General features: G+C 49.1%; 1 long non-coding RNA gene across 1 annotated transcript; it reads left to right on the top strand.

Moving 5' to 3' along the window:
• Positions 1 to 1,630: 1,630 nt before the first annotated feature.
• Positions 1,631 to 15,158, top strand: LOC143015661 (uncharacterized). Its single transcript, XR_012965462.1, has 4 exons — positions 1,631 to 1,797; positions 1,896 to 2,013; positions 2,598 to 2,695; positions 15,073 to 15,158. It is a non-coding gene; the product is annotated as an uncharacterized LOC143015661 (long non-coding RNA).
• The last annotated feature ends 7,470 nt before the right edge of the window (positions 15,159 to 22,628 follow it).

Below are 22,628 nucleotides of genomic sequence, written 5' to 3'. Positions count from 1 at the left end.
TTTGTGTCAAGAGGAACATTAATGTAACATTACAATTGACCCTGGTAGGTTGACCTTTGACTCTGGGGTCACACTGAGGTCAGCCAGCTGTGGGTAAGAGTGATGGGAGCTGTCTCACAGGGTTGAATGTCAGGCTGGTGTATTTGTTAAAGTTTTACTGCGTGCTCGCTGCAGTACTGCGATACTTTTGGTCCGTTCCCAAGAGGAAATATTCCATTTGAGATGCAGGAAGTTGAGAGGATTTCTCCGTCCTCTCTCAGGTGAAACGAATGACATCACTAGTTAATGTTTGTAGCACAAAGCTGTACAGGAAATACCACAGTGTCTCGCTGGCCACAAACAGGTTTCTGCTGCTGGGTTAAACAGTCTGTTGCCTGCTGCAGTGACTCAGGCAGCGTCTGACTCATTCCAACATCATAAGCACGTTTCACTTAGTTGGTAAAGTTTCTTACCTCCACCAAGGTGTCTCAGTTTGTGTGTATATGTCTGCAGTTGAGTGTGTTGGCAAGTTATCGTTGTGGGTCAGGGGACATTATTGTAGATTTTGAGGCGAATCTGGATTAGTAGTTTAGTAGTAGTTAGTTTTAAATGTATGACAGTTTTCAATGTTATCTTTTGGCCATAAACAACCATTCAGACTGCTTGTCCACTAGATGGTAGCAGAGAGCAAGAAAGTTGCAGCCTGAACGACAGGAAACCACCAAATTCTTGGACATATTTGTCAGAAATAAATAAATAACATGAGTCCTCTCCATCTCCTCATTCAGCTCCAACAGTTCCATCAGCTGATTGCTCTCTGGGCTGCTGGCTCCTGTGAAGGTTTCAGTGGCATCAGATGTCACAGTTGTGCAAGATGAGGAAGTGGAACATCCGTGATTACATTCTTAGTCAGTTTGTGACCTTTTTGACTTGCACGCACTCGTCACATTTGAGCTGTCGGGGTTAATGTTTAACTCGTGTAAACGCCTCACAGCTGCTGCTCCTCTGGTCACACACTGACATGAAGGAAACAACAAGGACACACAGCAGATCAGCGTATATCATGATGTGTAGAAACACCGTCATGAAACATAAAGAGCAAATTAGTCTCAGAGAGGAAAGTCGAGCTGAGAACATGAAGTTGAGCACTTTGTGTTTCATGCATAAATAAGTCTGGCCTGAAAAGCAGCAAGCACCAGGTTTTAGGTCATAAATAACTCATCGGGGCCTTTGGTGGGGCGGATGTGGAGGGACTGGACCCTGGGGCTTTGGTTGATCTCTGCGACAGAACAGCAGACTCCATCCAACAGCAAGTCCCATTCGTTGCATTTGAAGACCAGTGACGGCCCACGTGACTCCGATGCACCTGCGCTGTTCCTGCAGCTGCCAACATGGCGGCTAAACTCTGGGCGTTAAGTGGAGCTTTGAAGCCGCTTTGCTTCCTCGGCTACAAAGACCACAAACGGCCTGCAGGACATTCTTTGCCGCGATTATGGGCACCACGGTGACACAATGCTGGCAACTCTGACGCGCCCGCAAGTCGCAGGCAGGAATGCGAGCTCGACTTCTGCAGCTGTTCTGCAAAGGAACCACGGCTGGATGAGGACGAACTGAGCTGAGAGGCCTCGGCGAAACCAGTCTGCATACCTGAGGAGGAAAAGGCAGGAAAGTGGGCCAGATGGAATGTCGACAACCTCGTCAGTGACCGCACGAACTGGCACGGAGGCCGACACTCTGCTGACGACACATCACTGTTCGCTTCAGAAAGACGAGTACGACTTAAACCCACCGTGTGAACTGTAGCTGTCTGCATTCCAGGTCAGAGTTGCGTCATAACAGCTCAGCAGAAAATGTTTCATTAAATGTTTACAATCAAAAGTTACGGCAAATTTTCCATCTGACTCGTCTGTTTTCAGATTCTGTGTTTGGCAGAAATGCTGTGGATTCTTCATGAAGCCTCTGAATCGTCTGGATGGCTGAACGTCTGCTCCTTCTCCTTATCGTGTACTTCCATCCATTCAGGACCCAGCCAATGTAAGTATTGTGTGTTTGTGTGTGTTTGTGTGTGTGTGGTCCATTAAGCTTCTTTCCTTTGCACAGATTTTCTCTTCATTCACCACCAACAAATTTCCGTCCCAGTTAATCTGACGGTTTGACCTCACACACACACACACACACACACACACACCACACATTGCAATGTAAAGCACACAGACACACAGACACACATGCACAGCCCTCCTCACCTGAATCCTTCTTATCGACCAATAAACCCTCAGACAATGATGTCACCGTGGGTTCTGTATCTGTGTTGACTGGACAGCGAGCGGAACAGAACACACAATGTGCACAATCACAGGGATCGGACTTTATGATCCGCCACGGTGCATGACATCATTTAACCCACTCAGTCAACCTTCACGTTGGCTTTGTACTTTGTGCTGATGAGGATGAGCTACAGGATCCTACAGGGGACAAATGAGTCACCGCAGCATTACAGCCCGATGAAGAACAGAGATAAAAACGTCATCAGTTCAGAGGGAACTTGGCTTGTGATGCAGATTATAACTCAAGGAACAATAACAACAACACACACAATTTGATTTGCCCTCATGCAGGCCGCCATGATGACGACATCGCCTCATATCGGTCAGGACTCCAGACTCTGGCAGACGTGGGAGGTGATGAAGCATCTCTATCCAATCGTATAACCGAGGTATGTTGTAGTGCCACGTATAGGACGCAACGCCATTCAACATGAAGGCCCGTTTGCAAACCGTTTTGCATGACTGAAGGAGTCACAGGGAGTGGTGGAGGACACGTGAAGTGCTGGTTTACTGTGACCCGTTGACCTGGAACTGATGAAGACGATACTACAATGTGTGGCGAGTTCAAGACTTTGACCGCAGACGGATCTGATTTGTTGACTTAAGTTTAAATGTTTGGGTGAATCACCAGAATCTCTCTTAAACTGTCCGGCCTCCATGATTCAGTTTCTGTTCACACACTGAATGAGAGGAAGCTGTACAACCTTTAAACTGAGAGCGTGTTATTATGATATTCTCCTAAAATAATAGATCAAGCGTTAGGACAGTTGAGATGTGAAGTATACATGGCGTACCATCAAACAGTGTTGCTCCCATTTACCACACACCAATATCAATAAATCTCCCTCTCAGAGCGCCGTCGTGTCTCGGCTTTGAAAGCAGCAAAGAATGCGTTGAAGAGCTCAGAGATGTGTGTGTGTGTGTGTGTGTGTGTGTGTATACAGTTACGCTCCACTGCGTCTCACAGGAGCAGCGTGTGGAGGAGCGGAGCCCTTCAGGTCTCATGATGTTTCACCTCAGCATGTAGCTTCTCTATAGGAGATGAAGTGCTGGCAAACATGAACCTGCACACAACAAACTTCACACCTTGGTGTGCGCTACAGAAAGCTACCTCAGCTTTTTATCGAAAATTGGATCGTAAATGTCTGCAAAGTCTTCAGACAGGTGCGGCATGTGGTGCAATGGATGTTTGTCACCGAATTCCTGAGTGGCAGCAGAGGATCCGGATCACTCTGGGCTCAGACTCTGCACTTGGACTTGGCTCAGACTTTGCTATTGTGTCCTTGCTGGCACTGAATAGGAATCAGTGTTTGACGAGTCCTCATCTTTGGGTGTTTGTGTGTGTGTGTGTGTTGATGGAGAGATGAAAGCGAGCGAGAAACCACATGGAGGCCATCTGCCATCTTCTACCAAATAATTTCTCTTTGTTTTGCTGTTGCTGCGTTTCCACCAAACATTCCGTTATTATTCCCTCTTCCTCCTCCAGATAACGACAGTGAAGCGATTTAAATCCACAGTGACTTTATAAATGAGCTGAACTTTTACCACTGACCTACATGAATATGAGCCAGATCTGCACCCACAGACCCCTTAGAGAGGCACAGACACACAGGAAAGAACGACTGAGACCTGAGCTGCTGTGCAGAGAAGAAGATCAAGTGTTTAGTCTGAAGGATGATTGCGATAATGGCTCAGGTGAGGATCAGCCTCCTGTGCTGCACGTTAACATGAGGATGGAAAACACAAATGCTCACAAGCATGTTTACGCTGGTTTTGTATTTACATGAAATGAGGGGAAATCTAGGAGGATCATCTCAGCTCATGCAAATCAGGTAACATAACAGCTTATTAACAATCAGCAGACGTCCAGAATGGCACCATGTGGTCCAGCGTGTCGTTTAACATAGTTTAACATATGGAAGTTTACTCAGAGGAGGAAGAGCAGAAAACAGTGAACATACATGAACAGGACGACTAAACATATAAACATAAACATTTGAAATGAAAGGACAAAATCCTGAAACATAATGAATCAACTACATGTAGGATGGCATATAGAGTCTAAAGTGTTTTGTAGTGCCGGTTGCCAGTAAAGATCATTGATGCTGATTATTGCAAAACTATTCCAAACTGTTTAAAGTCCAAATCAATGCCTTTAAGTGTATAAAAATAAAGATTCAGAAATTGAACGCTGTCACAGATGACGGCGTGAATCTACTCAATGTAAACATTTATAGAATAAGTACCAAACTGCACATCTGGACGTTCTTTACTCGCTCTCCGTAAAATAATCACTTTCACATTACGCCGCATCGTGAATTTGCTGAGTCTTAAGTGCTGGCTACTGTATTCCATAGCTGATTTATTGGCCGGTGTGATGGACAGCGTCCAAACTCAATCACAGGGAACTTTCATGGTGTGTAATCATCCAAATCTCCTCACTATAAATCTGTCCCCAGGCTCCGTTTGGGCCAGCAGGACCTCCTATTTATGGCTTTTCTCTGCTGCATCTACACACTATCTGTAGCTGCTAGTATCCCTCTAACACGTTAACACACTTATTGGCTGTGTGCGTCACGTCTCTGTTTTTTGTTCCGTTTGTTCTCTGACACCAGGGGGGAAACTGTTCCGCACAGTTGAGGCGGAGATGCTTCCAAAGAACCCTGATTAAGTGACACAAAACAGTTTTCTGGCTCGCTGTCGGCCCCTCGCGCACACAGACGCCGTCGTAGGTGAAGCAGAGAGCAACGCCCACTGGAGCTGCAGCAGGAAGTACCCAGAATGCAACGCAGCAACCGAACCTTCATATAGCAGATCAACAATACAGAGGAGCAAAGCTGTCGGTTCCGTGATCAGATGGGGTCGGGGTGATGAGGGGCCTTAGAACATTGTACTAGATTGTGAGGTGAATCAGAATCACAGGTTTAAAATTATTACATCTTTTTAAGCATTATTTTGATGCCATAGATCACCATTCAGACTGCCTGTCCTGTGTTAACACTAAGTCACCACTAGATGGCAGCAGAGAGAAGAACAGAACAGCATCCTTCAAACCAAAACACTCACCACCCCTGGACCGGGACCTGGATCAGTAGGATCTGGTCTCTCTAGCGCCACCCTCAGGAGAAACCTACATACTTGAGTCCATCACTAATAAGAAAAGCTTTCATGTTCTATGTCGTTTCCAAAAACTCTGTTATTGTCTCTAATCCTCCTCTGTAAGCTTCCAGACGAGACGTGACATTTAGTCCTTTTAGAGACGCTACCTGGAATGCCATCTATCAGTTACAACACGCGCCGTTTGTTTCCTGCTGGGCAGCTTTTATTCAATCACTGACATTAATTAGTGGGTGAAGCCTGACAGGAACGAGGAACCACAGTGACACGATGTGTAACAGGAGCCAGACTCTGGCACACGGAGGTGCTATGAAATATGATAAACAGACGTGTCTGTCAATGTCTGAGGGAGAAGTATGAGCGCCATGACGACCTGCCGTGCCATATGCTGTGACAGGAACCGGAGCAAAGGTCGCAGTGACAGGAGTGATTGTTGTGATGGAAAAGATGAGATCAACATGGAGTCAACATGGCCGCCGTCCTGCTGAGTGTAACTTCATTAGCTCTTTGTCTATGTGATGACTGCGTCACAGTCACCAAGCGTGATGGAGGGACGATAGGAAGGAGAGAGTGAGCTGTGCGTGTCTAATGGCCGTGCTGCTTATACCCGACTGGCAGCCGGCCAGTGCAAGCTAACGTGCTGTTAGCGCGCTGGCACCATCTAACGTGCTGTGAACATGCTGGCACCGCTGCCCGCCTCTCGTCATCCCCTGGACCAAACATGGAGGCCGCTGCACTGCTGCGAGCCCGTTCGGCTGTCAGTCACGTTAACGAGCCAGTAAACGCGGGCCCTGGTCGTGGCAGGGGGCGGGGCCCCGGGCGGGGGGCCGCTGCCTCGTTAAAGTTAATGAGCGCTCATATCTTTTACTGGCACATTTTCACCTGCGTGGCGTTTGGGGCTGAAGCAGCCGAAAGTGTCTCCTCCCCGAACGCTGCTGCGCTCTGTTAATGGACGGATGACGCATGTGTGCTGTGTGAAGGTGTGAACAGTTGTTGTTGTAATGCTGTAATGTTGTCCCAAATGCCTAACACATGTCTGATAATAGCGTATAAACTAAACTCTGTCAGGTTTACAGTTGTTGATGTTGTGGACTTCCTGACTGAGCTGAACGCTGTGGAGGAGGTTTGGGGCGGAGCAAAGCTCTTACTGTCGGCCTTTATCAACATGGCTCCAGGTGCTGTATGACATGAGACACTTCATCTGGTTAATACGACATCATTCACTCCTGATCCCTGTTCCAGCTTCACCTCGGCCTGTTCTCTAATCCGCCAGAGACTGATTTCCATTTGACACCAGATCGCGTTTCAAGTTTCACTGAGCTTACATGTGGTCTCGCGCTCTCGCTTTGATACCGTATCATTTTGTTGTTGAACACGGGACAAGATAAATAGATGTCATCTTGGAGAGGTCGGCGGTAAAGTCTGTGGTTTGAGTTTCCCTGACTCACTGCAGCGGTTGCCATGTCAACTTAGTGATGTTTTCATGAAAGACAACATTGAGGGTTTCATCTCTCTGGTCCTTTGTTGCAGCAAAGTGTGTGTACATGCGTGTGGTTTCTGTGGGTGTAACGTGTGTGCGAGCGATCCAGGTATTTGTGCTCTCCGGGCGCCACGCTGACCAAACAAACCTGTCGAGGGAGACGTTTGACTGAGCGTCCGCGACTGAACCCGAGCCCATGTTTGCAGGAGAAGCCAAACAGCGTCGGCTCTGATGTTATCTGGGTGAACCTGATCCCCGGCTGAGGTGGAGGAGGGGAGCCGGGTTCAGCCTGACAGCCTCGCACGGCCACCGGAGCGACCTGAGAGTAGAGCGGCTTCACTATTGTCTTTGTCATATTTGCCAAATGGGGGATGACATAAAGGATGGAAATCAGATTCACTGCTTGAGATCTGGTGGAAATTAGGCGGAAACAACATTTGGACGGACCAAGGATTAAACGCTGAGCCAAGTACGGCCAAACGCTCAGAGCGTACGCACATTTGTTCCGCTCTGCAGAGTTCCACGCTCGCCTCTATTTTTCTATTTGTTCTTTAAAAGTGCTGTCTGTGATCCAAACGTCAACAAAGATCTAACGCCAAAGATCTACATGTAGGATTGATGAAACTCATTAATCACAGTCACCCACTTAATATGAGCTGGTGTGTCCATGAGACTGAAGGTTATGGAGCAATATCAGACACACACATACACCTCATTCCTCTCTCTCTCTCTCTCTCTCTCTTTCCGTCTTGGTGTGCACTTGATCCAGGGAAGAACCCATTGGCGTTTGGCTCTGTTCAGCCTGATGGTGGCGCTGTGTTGGCCTGTAGCGTCTGAGCTGTCACAGAAGTCACAGAATAACCTTCCCCCTCTGGATTCCTCCGATTGTCATGGTCTAATCAATAATCTGTTCAATTTCATTAGTGAGAGTCACAGTTGGAGGACTCAGCCATGGCAGAGGTATGGAGCCTCCGGGTTCCTCCTCGTGTGTGTGTGTGCGTGTGTGTGTGTGTGTGCTCGCATATCTGATGCTGACAGTGATGTAGAGAAAGCTCGGTGACGCTGATCAGCCCTGTCACATCTGTTGGTCCTCCAGCTTCTTTCAAACGCTGAACCACAGGGTTTGCCAGAGTCTCCAGAGGAACCAGAGTCGTGCCCCTCGCTGGAGCGACCGCAGAGCCATGTTCCGACGCTGCTCTGTGGTACCAATCAATAGCAACCCAGAGTTTGCGTTGGTGTTTCCCCTCGTCCTCCATGTTGGCGTTGGCGCTGCCCAGCTGCCACGCCGCATCAATTACAGAAACCGCCTCAGATAGATGATGTAAGCTTTGCTTTTTGTCTTAGCAACGTTGACGAATCCCATCGACGGCGGTATCTGATCCTGCATTACATATCTGTGTGGGACTAATACCAGAACAGAGGTTTCCATGCTGCTGCTCCGCTCTACATGCTAATGAGAAACATTGCTGGTGCGAGTCAGAGCCAGAACACGAACGTGACGTCTGGCCTTCATCATGTTTCTCTTTACTGTCATTATCACAGCGCAGCACGGTAGTGTGGCCATTAGCTAGATTTCATAGGTTTCTCATGAAACAATCAAAGCTTTGAAAAGAGGGAACAGAAAGTTTGCTGTGAATTTCTGCAGCGATTTCATTTGCTAAGTGACTTTGATGAGAGTTGGATGGAGTTTGGGGGCGTGGCCTTCTTCAGCAGCTTCTCTCATCACTATCCACAGGTGCTGTTGGGTCCAGCTGGACTTTATCATTAGAGTAGCTTGGCTGCAGCTTAACTGCTTTAAAGCACGAGTAGCTTGTAGCTTCCCTCACACTGCTCAGTGTTTTAGTTCATACTTCCTTCTCTAGGCTCGCAGGGTTATGACCTCTTATCCAAAAATCTTAATTCAGTGCTTTTAGAAGAAGTGGGATGAAAGACTGAGTGCTTTGTCATCCCAGTCACCACAGTCCAGTTTAACCCTAGAGGGCCCAACACTCTGACCTGAGCTGAGCCTCTACACACCCACACACAGTAACACAACGCTGTATTGTGTTGATGATGTTGCTGCAGCTGATCCCTCATCAACGCCGTGTGATCGTCTGTCTGCAGCTCTATGCTCCCTCGCTCGCTGCAGCTCCAGGCTCGCTCCTCCTTCACTTGTTTTCCACACCGCTCTGTGCCAGCAGCGCTCTGGTTAGCAGCAGCAGCAGAGCTTTCCAGGGGCACGACTCTTTCTGGTTTTGGACCCGAGCGGACCTTCCTTCCACTTAATGAGGCCCGTCTTCAGAAATGAGAGGGAAGAGAAAGAGAGTGAGAGGAACATATCCCTCTCTCTCTCTCTCTCTCCCCCTCTCCCTCTTTCTCTCTCTCTCTCCCCTTGCTCCGTCTGAACAGCTGCACGTGTGGTTTTCTCCTCTGATGGCGCTGCGGTTTCTGGAGTCTTGCCCTTTCAGACGATGTACCTCTGCTCTGATGTTTGATGGCAGCCTTTACGAGAGAGAGGGAGAGGGAGAGAGAGAGAGAGAGAGCTATCCTCCTTTAAACGTGATTAATAGGGCAGCATTAAAGCATTATTGTGTAACTTACTGTAAGTCTTTGGTTAACAAAATGGTGAAAACTGAATTGAATCCTCATGAATTTCATCTGTTGCTCAATATTCCCATTTTTTATGCCCGATCTTATTCCCAAAATGTTCATTAAGCGTTTTGAAATACAAGCTCGTAAGAGCATCGAGCTTCACCACAGCAACCGAAACACGCCGGCCTTCAGCCTTCGTCTGGGCGCAGGATCGATACCCGAGAGGAGACGCAGGGCAGGAGAAACCATCAGCCGGGGAGGAGGAGGAGGAGGAGGTGGAGGCTCGGCTCCGTGTGGCTCGGCTCAGGCTGCAAGGAGGAATTGAAAACAAATCTTGAGAGGTTTTGATGTGAGCGTGGTCGCCTCAGATGGTCCTCAGGGTTCATGTTAGGATAAAGATCTTCATCGCTTTCCAGCTTTGGGGATGTGTACGACTGTTGAAGTGGTTGAATACTTGTGCACTGGGTCAGTAGAGCTTGTAGTAAGAAGTTTGTTGACTCCCAACCCTGGATCTTCGGTTTCGTAGTGTTTTTTTGAGTGTTTTCCTGATGGTGATGTGTGTGAAAACATCTCCGGTGGTGTGTGTTGATGCACGTGCACCTGTCTTGCGCCGCTCCTCGCCCTGTGATAAAAAGCCACTCAGACACAGGGAGGCGCCAATAACGAGAGCAGACTGGGCGAGAGAGGAAGAGGAGTGAAGGAAGGGAGGCCTGGATGTAGTGAAGGACAGATGGAGGAGGAGAGGAAGCCTCATCCAGGTCAGAGGTGGACTTTGTTCACCTCTTCATTTCACAGTCACACACACACACACACACACACACACACACACTGTAATGACTGTAATCTGATTTGGTTGGTGCTTTCAGAGAAGAAGCTGGTAGATCTTGATACCTGCTGGCCTGATGGTGGCGCTGTTGTAACAACTTTCACGTTTTCCCTACATATTCTAGTTGGATTCCATCCAGGCCACGCCCATTCCCATGTATGCCTCCAAAATTGGAATTGTTTTGGTTTTGTCTGGAATCTCCACTTCACAGTTCCCGCACCGCTCTGCCTTTATTGCATTACTGCAAAATCACTTCTAACACGGAAAATCCAGCCGGTTCTCACCGTCTAACGTATACGCCGTCCTATATTTGTGAACCATCACTCCTACGTCATTGGCACCGGAAACTTTATGCGACGCAATGGGATGTTGGCAGAGCGGGCGAGCGGCGAGCCCCGGGAGCCCGGGGTTAACCACTAACAAGCAAAGGCTTTCCAGCGCCGACCACGCTGCGCTCTAAACGGCTCAGTGATGGACGTATGGTGCCAGCCAGGAGGGCCTCGCTCCCCGGGCAGCCGCCGATACTTATTGTTCACACGTATGAACGGCAAAAGGGAACGGACAGCTCCAAGAAAATCAATTACCGAGCCGTATGAGAGAAAACAAGTTAGGAAAACGAACCGCGTGGTGTACGTGGAAACACACACACACACACACACACACACACACACACACACACACCTCAGGCGTCTTTAAAGTGCTAAAGCATTCCCTTTTCCACCTCCTCCTTCCTTCCTTTATCTCTCCATCCCACAAAGTAAAGGAGTGGAGCCTCGTCTCGTTCCACAATCAGAGAAATCAAGCCGATGCTCAGCGACGGTCCGCTCCACTGCCAGGGGTGTGTGTGTGTGTGTGCGTGTGTGTGTGTGTGTGTGGAGGGGGTGATCCTGAGCCAGGGGCACAATAAAAACCATTGTTGCGTTTGTTTAGTCATTCAATCCAAATCCCTCCCCTCCCCTCAGAGCAAAAGCCTGGCGGTCTGACGGCACAATAACGCCTCCTAATTTGTACAGAAGTCGAGAGAAATCAGTGTGAAGAAAAATGAGAAAAACAAGAAGTTCATACAGCCGCCATGTTTCACTTTGTCTCCTGTTGGACTGAGATTTCTGCTGATTTAGGGTTACTGCTCTGTGACGCTCTGGAGCTGTTTACAGGGAGGGACGTGCCTTCACCTTTGACCTTGAACTCTCCGTATGTTGTCCCAATATCCAGTTTGGACTTGATGTTCCCCCATAATCAGCCCGTCTTTGTGGCTTTGCCGGCGTGTCGCTCTAGCGCCTCGTCCGCTCTTTTGCATCCTGTGCCGCTCTCTTTGTCTCAGCGGCTCGGCCCACTTTCCTCTGCTCTGTCACTCATCCCAGGGCCGTGCCAGCCGCGGGAGCCGGCGGGGCAGCGGGCGGAGAAGAGGGCGGAGAGGGATTTTCCCAGAAACATTAGCCTCTCTGAGGACAAGGTGAGATTGGCAGACAGGATGACTATCTGTCTCGCTGTCCGTCTGGGTCCGTCTGGCTGTCAGTCCCTCGCCACTTGGCTGTAAACCTCCTCAAACAAATTCATCTTCATCACGAGGAGACGTTTGAGATGTCTGTCTACAACAGGCGAAGATGAATAGGAGGAGGATGAAACTGTCCCGGGCCTCAGAGGAGGAACTTTCCGTTTGTTTTTTCCGTGCCTCCTCTCCAACGTTCCTCTTTCCCACCCTTCTGAACAATGGACCCGAGTCACTGCCGGTTGTCGCCTGTCGTTCTATTTTAAACCTCAGGATTAACACGCCGGGTGAAGATGCCTGCAGAAACCATTTCCCCATTTCATCAGATCCCAGATCGTAGAATTTTCCTCCTATTGCCCACAGACGCATGACGGCCCTCAGTTTGGATCTGTTTACTCAGAGGAACAATGAGAGCAGAGCCAATGCCAATGAAGGGAGGAAGGAATGAATGAATGAACCAACTATGAAGTATTTAGTGGTTCTGTTAGATCCTAATTGTACCTTAAGTGTGTGAACCCACAGATCTGTGACATGTGGACCTGTCTGCAGTACTCTGTGTGTATGTAAGGTGATAGTCCTGAGCTGTAATGTGCTGTAATGTCTTCACCGTCTTCACTCCCACGCCGTCTCATTACCGGCCGTCACCCTGGAGACAATATGGAGCACATCCACCTCGTTCAGGCGCGATTGTTCCACACATTTTCCCACTCACACACTAACAAACAGAACACGTGAGTCACCTTCGCCTGTCGCGACCCATCTGTGCTGATGCTGGAGTTCGAGTCCCGGCGCCCAGAAACCCCGGCCCCAACCTGATACAACAAACACTCCACTTCACCTCAAACCCTGGGTGAAGGATGAAGAAGTTTGTGTTCACCTTTACGAGCGCAGATCCACAGGAACCTGAGCTGAAGTCTGAAGTGTAATTAAGGCCAAAATGCGGTTGAGGCATAAACATGGACAGATCACAGTACGAAGTCTCATCCCATTAAGGAAGTGCGACGCAATTCCACATCAGCTCTGTAACGTTTCACTCATAGATACTAAAGAAAGTGAAGCTCTGACATGTTGCTTCATTCTGGGGTTTCTTAGAATGACTGATCTTGTTAAAAGCTAAATTGTCGTACAAATATGATAATTACTGCACATCTGGCAACGCGGTGTGGAGGCAGGATACTAAATCCATCCACTAACACAAAACATCATCAATTTCCAGATTTCCACAGCAAACACACACACACAGACACACTAACGCACACAAAGCTAACAAGCCATTTACCACATCTGCAGTGTTGCCAGTGTGGCTAAACTGTCGATCGACACCACAACACACAAGCGGCGCTGTTAAAATAGCAGGAAGCCGTGGATCACTGGTGGGCGGGGCTAAACAGTGCAACCACTCCGGCCCGTGTTTCCACTCAGGCTTCCTGCGCTTGAACATGTGGAGCGTTAACGGCTTCAGATGAAAATCTTTAGATAAAAAGTCACATTTCTCAGTTCGCCACAATCCAGATTCCGATGTTGTGCGCCAAGTTTATTTGCTCCTCCACTTAATTGACCCAGAAGCTGCTGTGGAAAACCTGGGACGGGTCTTGGCCCGGATTTGTTGTGGAGCCGTTTGGTCCGATGCGGGAGCGCACACGCTGGATTTAAATGGCAGTGGCTAACCTCAACGTTATGACTGAGATGGGTGTGTGTGTGTGTGTGTGTGTGTACAGTTGGACTGCGTAGCCACAATGCTAACTACACCCCTGATGGAAAAGTGGCACAGGAGCATCGGGTGACTGTGAAATTTGATTTGTTCTGCCATTTCCCCCAAAGCCGATACCCTTAAATTACAGGCCTGAGATCTCATTATACACACACACACACACACACACACACACACCTCACATTTCATTCTCACAGATTATTGACCGATTCATCAATATGCTGAAGGATTTAACCCCCGAATCCACAGCTGCAGACTAATTTCAGGTTGGATTTCAGTGACGGAGCAGCAACATCTGATAAACTGATCTGAGTGACGATCAGACTGATTTATGATCTCATAAACCAAGGCTGTAGTCGGACTGAGACCCGTCCCAGTCTAATCCAAGTGTGCCTCAAGAGGAGGTCCAGTTTGCAGCTCTTTCTCATCCCTTCTGTCATGCTGGTCTTGTGTGAGGCTCTGTGATCACAGCGACTCGACAGATTTACGTCCTGAAACATGAAGCCGTCTGAAGCTTTAGATGGACGACTGAGCGCATGTCAACGCTGCAGCACCAGACCAGGATGGAATGCTCCAGAGCTTGAATTTACAGCTGTGACACGTCTTATTTAACGTCTTACTTAACGTCTTACTCAACGTCTTTATTTTGACGTTGTTGAGACATAAATCCGGCATAACAAATATTTTGAAACTGCATTCTAATCCATTTTTGGCCGCGTCGGCGTCCAACACAGCTTTCCAACCCAGTGACAGAGCTAATGCCACTGGAAGCAGCCAGCCAGCCACAGAGAAACACACACAGACACACACACACACACACACACACACTCTCCTGTAGTGAAGGTACAGTACACTCTGCTCACTTCACAAATAGACTTGTTTTCCTCACGTCGGAAAACATGACACGGAGCCAAGCAACACTCGCCCCCCCCAGTCCTCCTGACCAACCGCCCCCTCCCCACCCCGTGAAACCAGATGTTTTCAGTGGGAGATACAGGCCGTTATGTAATACAGGGCGGGGCTAATACACTCCTCACTCCTCGCTTCAGAGTCTCAGCAGGTGACGGCCAGAGCCTCCAAGTAAGGGGGGATGGGGAGGGGCGTGTGTGGTTGTTGGTTCAGATCCCCTTGGGAGGTTCCTGGAGGTCCTGTCAGGTCTCTGAGAGTGTCCATCAGCAGGTCACAGGTCAGGACTCCATGTGTGAGGCCACTTGCTGCTGATTGGTCAGCGCTGCTATTGCTAACACTCTGTGAGACACTGGAAAGCTTGGTTAGTGTGTGTGTGTGTGTGTGTGTGTGTGTGTGTGTGTGTGTGAGAGAGAGAGTAACTCAAGCATCCTTCCACCCTTTATTGAATGTATCACGTCCATTTCTGGCTCTTATTTCCGTCTCACTAAACTCACTTTAGGTTGAATCACTGTTGTGTTTATTGTAAGTAGACGTGCCCTGATTTTCCATGAAATGAATCAACATCTAAGCCGGAGTGGACATCAGGACTGAAGGTGTGTGTTTCTGTGTGTGGGGGTCTGAGTCTGTAGTGTGTGATGTACTTTATGTGTGTTTGTGATTTAGGTGGAGGGCCGACGAGTGTGAGACGGAAGTGAGCTGAAGTATCACACAGCACAGTGACGGGACTGCAACACAGACAGAATGAGAGGCATGAGTAGGTTAGTCCACACACACACACACACACACACACTAACACGTTCCTGCATTGTAAACGTTGTGTCAGGGTGTGGCTGTGAGGACAGAAATCGTATAAACATCACCAAACGCTCTGTGAGAGCGTCCGAGTGACCTCATGTGAGCGTTCCGGTCTGGATCCCGTCCCCCTTCCTCTGGCTCTCTCACCTCATCATCGTCACCGGTTGCAGAGGCGCTTCGTCTGGCTTTTTGGATGAAGACACTACGGTCGGAGGATGCTTCCGTCCCTTCCTCCTCCTCCTCCACCTCCTCCTCCTCAGATGCTGCTGCTGCCTTCAGCGTGTCGATGAAGAGGCTGAGATGTTTTGTTTCTGCAGCCCATTCCTCTCTACATTCTTCTGCAGTTCCTCTCAATTTCCAGAGAAATCGTTCGGAAACATAAAGTTGTGCTTTCTGGGTTATTGTTGGAAGTGACGGATGTATTGGGAGCAGTCGCCCCGCATTATAAACGAGGGATCGGCTCGCTTAATCTCTATCAGGGCCGTCGCCGTCGGCTCCAGAAACTCGTCTCGGTGTTGCTCAACGTGGACAACGGTTTCGAAATGTCGGGTAATTAGAGGCGATAAAGCCGCTGGCAAAGCGGGAGGTTTCCCGTAATTAAAATTAGCCGTTGGCGCTGGTCGGGGGCGAGTATCAGGACTCATGTGAACACTGTTACTGGCAAAGCGTCGCTCACCACAGACCCAAGCTCTGAAACCCGATCGACCATTGGACTGTGAAACAGCAGCCGCTGAAGCGAATAATATCCATCTTTTGGACACACACGGTCTCTAGTGGACATGTGTGCATGCAGAGACATCAGAACACAAGCGTGCTGCATGTACGCCTGAACACGCATGGCGGTGTGTGCCTACATGCGTGATCAACCAAACGGTCTGACTCCTGTCCATCCTGAAGCTGGTCCGTCCTTTTCCGTCTCCTTCCCCTCCTCGGCTTGACCCTCGATGCACCGCCAGATTCTCACACAGGATCGGCGGGTTCACTCGGGGCTCTCATGATTTAGTGATTAAACATGGTTGTGATTAGCCAGTAAAGGTCCAAGACTCTGCAGGTTTGCGTCCCGGCCAAACGCTGTGGCAGCTGCTTGGTCCCATTAGTCCATCTTTAATCAGAGAGGAGGAATAAATCAGAGGAATCAGCTGCTGTGGTCTTCGCTCCTAATGAGAAAATACTTTGGTGGTCAAAACAAACCTCAGCTGAGAGAGACGAGCAGAAAGAGAAGAAATTCAGCCCAACGCTCTGTGGGAAAGAGCTGCTCTATCGTCTGATCCATGTTTTGATCTATCGTCCATATGAGCATGTTTCCTACATGAAACATGAGTTTGACTTGAAGAAGCCATCAGGTTCACCTTAACCAGATTCAATCAGGTGGTTTGACTTTTACAACTGAATTCACCAAGTAAAGAGGCCAAAGCTGCTGCTCTCTCTCTCTCTCTCTCTCTCTCTTTCTCTTTTTCTTTTTCTCTTTCTCTCTCTCTCTCTCTCTCTCTTTCTCTCTCTGTGTCTCCAAAGGTGTTAAACCCAACAACCACAAGCGTGCGCGGCATTATCACGAGGAAACACCCAGATATGGGTCAGGGATACAGCCAAAGAGGATTGTGGGGGATTTGTATGCGTCTCTCAGGAGGATCTGGGGGAAAGGTTAAGGGCTGAGTTTGTTGCGATGGTGCAACCAGAGTTTGGAATCCCAGCGGCTGTGGTTGGAGGATTGTGTTTGTTCCGTTGTAACAACCAGAAAAATGTAATCTGGAAGCACAGTGGGGATCGTTTCATACCCCCAACAGAAGAAAACACGCTTATTACATACAACTATGCTGGGGCGGCATTACACAAGGGCCGGCCTCATGATAGAGGGCCAGCCTCATGATAGAGGGCCGGCCTCATGATAGAGGGCCGGCCTCATGATAGAGGGCCAGCCTTCATGGTAGAGGGCCAGCCTCATGATAGAGGGCCGGCCTCATGATAGAGGGCCGGCCTCACGATAGAGGGCCAGCCTTCATGGTAGAGGGCCAGCCTCTGTTCTGTGTCGTCGCTCCATATAGAGGTGAAACTGAAAGCGTGAGCTGTTACAGCGAGCGATTGATCGTATTGTGATGACCGTCCGCCGCCTTTCCTTTCCGTTTATGCTCTACTTTCCAGCGTGAGTGTCCAGAGCGGCTTTGGTCAGAAGTGCTGCATGGGATGAAGAGGAGGAAGATGTGCAGTTGTTAGGTTCAGCTTTAGGGTCAGAGGGCTGAACTGTAATCAGGTTCTAATGTGAACTCATCATTTCAGCTGACTGAGTGGAGCTTCACTTACTGTTAAATGCACACACACACACACACACACACACACACACACACACACACACACACACACACACACGTGCACACACACACACACAGTCGTAGGGGTGCTCACCACAATCAGCATCCTCGGCACAATCACCAATCATTATCACCGGTTTTGCAATCACTGCAGACAGATGATGGATGAGCGATGATGTCATCAGGATGTTATCGTGCTGCGGGATAATTACAGGAAGTTTGCCGGCGAGAGGTTGTGACCTCAGTGAGTTTGCGCGCGCCTCCACACGCCACGGCAGAGATAGCAGAAGCGTGACAGGACGCAACCGCTCGTCAATTTGGAGACGTTCACGCAACAGAATGTTTGTAGGTCAAAGGTCACATGTTGCTGCTTATAATACGCAGTTATTGATCATTTCTATTTTGATCTATTGCTGCGGTCGACAAAACCTATCCAATCAGAATTCGGTGACGGCGTCCAGGTGCCTGTCAAACACCTCCTCACACACACATACACACACACACACACGCTGAGAGGGTCATTAATCATGGTCAGACCTCCCTCTTCTCTCCCTGCCACTCATCTGTCAGACCTTCATTGTTTCCCCGCCGACGCATTGAAACCCGCACGTGTCGTCTTCACTGCACGTCTGTGTTTGCTCAGGGAGTCGTGGGTTCATGCGATGCGTTCATACGCCATGACGAGGAAGAAATGTGACAAATCGCTAACGTGCTAAGAACGATGGTGATGCGTTCCGCTTGTGCCTCGTGCTTCCCGCTTTAGCGTAAACGCTCATAAACACCTAAGATGCGTGAAACGTTGTGATCAGCCTGTCAGGCCTGCAGCCCGTTGCGACCTTCACAGATGCTTGGTAAAGCAGCGTTTACCCAACAGCTGCTGCGCTGTCTGTCTCTGTGAATAACGTGACATCCCCCGTCAGGCGCTCGCGTAAAGAGTCTGAGCGAGGAAGAGCGGGTAGACGGCCCGCTTTGATGGATGGTTGTCGTTTGATCTCACACGCCACTCTGCCGCTTGTTGCCGTTATTGCGTTTGTCTTGGGGAGGAAGAGGAGCCGTCGTTCTGTCTGACAGGCTCCTCACCATCTGTCTCCTCTGCTTGGTTGATTAACGGCCCGGACGCCGGAATTCATCCAAAGAAACGAGAGCAAAGAAAACAAGTTTTAAACTCGGTCAAATTCAATCAAAGTCATTTCAGTTCTGTGATCAGGAGACGAGAATCGTGTTTACGGTTTACTCAATCAATCAATCAATCAATCATTTAAATCAGCGTAAGAGCAGGAAAAGGGGCCGCTTGATAGAAACACGTCACTTCACCTTTTCCACCCCTATTCTGGCGTGAGTGACGTGAGCGCACGCCGTTTTTCTTCCTCAGTTCCTCAGACTCACACACACTCACATGTTTCTGTCTCTCCTCCTCTCTCTCACCCCGTCTTGAAATTGAATCAAGAAGTTGCAAAACTGACCTGACGACTCCCCCCCCTCCCACACACACACACACACACACACACGCCCACAATGCCAGCTGTCAATCACGATGACTAATGAGCAGTTGATGACATCATTGACTCTCTAATGATCAACCTGGGAGCTCAGGGGGTGAGGCACTGACAGATAGAAGAGGAGGAGGAGCAAACGAGGGAGACAGGAACAGAGTGAGAGACAGACACAAGAGAGAGAGAGAGACACAGGAGAGAGAGAGAGAGAGACACACAGGAAAGAGAGAGAGAGAGAGAGAGAGACATGGGAAAGAGAGAGAGAGAGAGACATGGGAAAGAGAGAGAGACAGGCACAGGGTAGAGAGAGAGAGACAGACACGGGAGAGAGAGAGAGAGAGACAGGCATGGGAAAGAGAGAGAGAGAGACATGGGAAAGAGAGAGACAGGCACAGGGGAGAGAGACAGGCACAGGGTAGAGAGAGAGAGACAGACACGGGAGAGAGAGAGAGAGACAGGCATGGGGTAGAGAGAGAAGGACAGGCACGGAGTAGAGCGAGAGAGAGACAGGCACGTGGTAGAGGGAGAGAGAGACAGGTACGGGAGAGAGAGACAGGCACGTGGTAGAGGGAGAGAGAGACAGGTACGGGGAGAGAGAGAGACAGGCATGTGGTAGAGGGAGAGAGAGACATGTACGGGGAGAGAGAGAGACAGGCACGTGGTAGAGGGAGAGAGAGACAGGTACGGGGTAGAGAGAGAGAGAGAGACAGGTACGGGGTAGAGAGAGAGAGAGACACACAGGGGATCTGGTATTTGTGTTTTGGAATGAAAGAGGAGGTAATGAGGAGGATAATGAGGCCGGGACATCCCAGCACAACATGCAGAATAGAAATGAGGGATCTGGTTTCCACTCTAGACCGCTGGGGGTTTCCTGGCTGAGGAAGGCTGAGGGGGAGGAGGAGGAGGGGAGACCCTCTTCCTCCTCCTCCTCCTCCTCCTCCTCTCTGGCTGAGTTGCTCTTGTTTTGACAGCTGACTGCTCAGTCCTCTTCCCTCTTTACTCCAGAGTGCTGCAGTTAACGTGTGAAAGTGGTATTGTGACCATAAACACGTGAGAGCAGTGAGACGCTCGCAGAAGAAGAAGAAGAACGTCGGTATGACAACACAGATTTATACATAGAGACACACACGGGTCCAGACCTGCTGAGCGCTCAGTCACCAAGTCTGGACCTTTGTTTGCTCTCAAAGTTCACTTAGTCGAATGTTCACACACACACACACACACACACACACACACACACAGGTATTAATCGTTTAAAGAAACTTGTAGGAGGAGGAGGAAGAGGAGGCTGGACTCGGGGATGTTTAACAGCAGGATGCCATTAATGACAATGAGATAAGATTGCTCCAGTATGAGCCAACGTGTCTCCTCTTCCTCTTCCTCCTCCTCCTCCTCTTGCTGGAAATAGTAGTCATGGCCTCTCAGGTTTACTGGTTTGTTGTTGTTCGTACTCATGTGTGTTTAAGGGTAAAATGAGCTGCCTGCAGGTATCTGTGTGTGTGTGTGTGTGCGTGTGTGAGTGTGTGTGTGTGTGTGTGTGTGTGATGTGGAAGTGTAATCCATATGTGTCAGCGTGTGACAGGTGGCATCATGTGTCACCTGGACAGAGAATGGATTTCAGTGGGGTGATTTGTAGAATATGACGTTGTGTTGTTATGCGTGTGTGTGTGTGTCTGCAGTAAGTGGATCTATGTGTGAAGCCTGTTTTTCCTTTCCTCTGCTCGGCACACGTGCTGTTTTTTTCCTGCGCTTGTTTCCGTAATCACGGTAAAGAAGGCGCTCTTAAAGGCTTAAACTATAGACCTTAATGCCTCGTGTTTCCTCCTGGGAAATCTGCAGCTGGCAGCCGATGGCACAACACACACACACACACACACGCACACACACACACACACACACACACACACACACACACAGACCGGGCCGAGCCAGCAGGAGGCTGATTGAGCCCGGGGGAGACATTGATTTGGGGCATTTGTGAAAATATGAATCCCTGTGTTTGGGAGCTATCGGATACGCCGGAAAAAAGAGTTTTTAGGAAGAACACGCAAGCAACATTTAGAGCTGGAACACGCAGACGGAAAGGAACATTAGCCTCTACCTGAGGTTTCCACGTTACGAGGCGGCGATGACCTCTTCACCCTTTCAACACGCCGTCATGAAGTGCGTTTGGTTTCGCGTTCATTCGTCCAAATATTCCCTGTGTCGGCTTTTAACCCTTTATTCCGTCTGAGCTCATCTCATCCCGTCAAAGCTCCTGAGCAGAGGGGGGCAGCAGTGAGTCCATCCTTTAAACACAATGATGTCAAAAGAAGAAGAACAAACACACCTGACATGACTTGCAAGAAGTAGTCAGATCCCAGCGAGGCCTCGTTTAGTGTTTGACGCTGAGAGAGACGCGGGAAAGATGGGATGACGTTTAAATTTGGTGTTTAATCTCGGCAAACCACGTGAGAATCATCTGGTGAGAAACGTTCTTGAACCTTTTTGTCTTCAGTTTCAGCCCTGAGTGGCTTCAGGTTGTCAGTAACTTCTGTACATTTTACATTTCTTTGATAAACCTCATAACAAAAGGCTGAATACATAAACTTGACCTTTAACTAGTCAACAAGTGCAGAGTCATAAAGCCTGTAGAGGGCGCTGTGTAGCTGTGTAGCTGTGTAGCTGTGTAGCTCCTGTGCAGAAAATGGAATCACTAAATATCTCAAAACAACAACTTTCATAACGCATTGAGCTGATGTTCAGTACGTAGTCGTGCAGGATAAAACTTTGATGAAACGCCAATCAAACCAGTAAATTGATTTGTTACAACATGATGTAAACATTCTGTTCACGTTTGCTTTGGTGTATTTCAGTCCAAGTTGTGGTGGAGTCTTGCAGCACTGTGTTTCTGTCTGGTCCACGCAGCTCGCTGAAGTTCAGACCGCTACGAAGACCGAGCGACTGTTCCTGCGATCATCTGCACCGCCCAGCGTCCACTCGCCCGCCCGTCTGTGTAATCTGAGGAGATGATGCAACGTGATGAAAGACCTCTGCAGGATGGACTTTCAATCAGGTCCGTCTGAAGCATCTGCTGGTACAAACACTGCTGTGTGTGTGTGTGTGTGTGTGGGTGCGTGTGTGTGTGTGTGCGCGTGTGTGTGTGTGTGTCTCCTCCTCCAGTCTCAGACTTAAGTTTCACAGTTTGAGAGCCTCAACTAAAAAGTAGCTTTGGCAAATCTTCCTGTCTTTCTTCTGGTTCCCGCTCCGTCTCTTTCTTCTCCTTTATCCTTCAGCCCTCACTCTCATCCCTTCATCCTCCTCTTCCCGTCCTTCCCCGGCCGCTCGCTGATTCGATCCCCTCGTTTCTTCCCGACCAAACATACCTATTAGTGAAAAGGAGACGCGGGAGTGAGCCTGCAGGAATTCTCCTCTTCCCCCAGACGGCCGATCGGTTAGCATGCTGAAAGTTACCACGGCGACTTTTACTGCGTCTGTAGTACGAATCCCAGAATGTACTGTGTGTTAACTTATCAACGTCACATTACCTCAGTTTAACTGAGCGTGGCGCCACAGGAACGTCCCAGGAGCTGAACTGTTCTGGTTCTGAAGGCGGTTCTGTTAGGTATCCATGGATACAGCCTGG

The sequence above is a fragment of the Genypterus blacodes genome, unplaced genomic scaffold (assembly GCF_046128005.1).
Source record: "Genypterus blacodes isolate CSIRO-AG114 ecotype Tasmania unplaced genomic scaffold, CSIRO-AGI_Gbla_v1 ptg000209l_1, whole genome shotgun sequence".
Taxonomy (NCBI): Eukaryota; Metazoa; Chordata; class Actinopteri; order Ophidiiformes; family Ophidiidae; genus Genypterus; species Genypterus blacodes.
The sequence above is the reverse complement of the archived record's forward strand: the minus strand, read 5'-3'. Positions and strand labels throughout refer to the sequence as shown.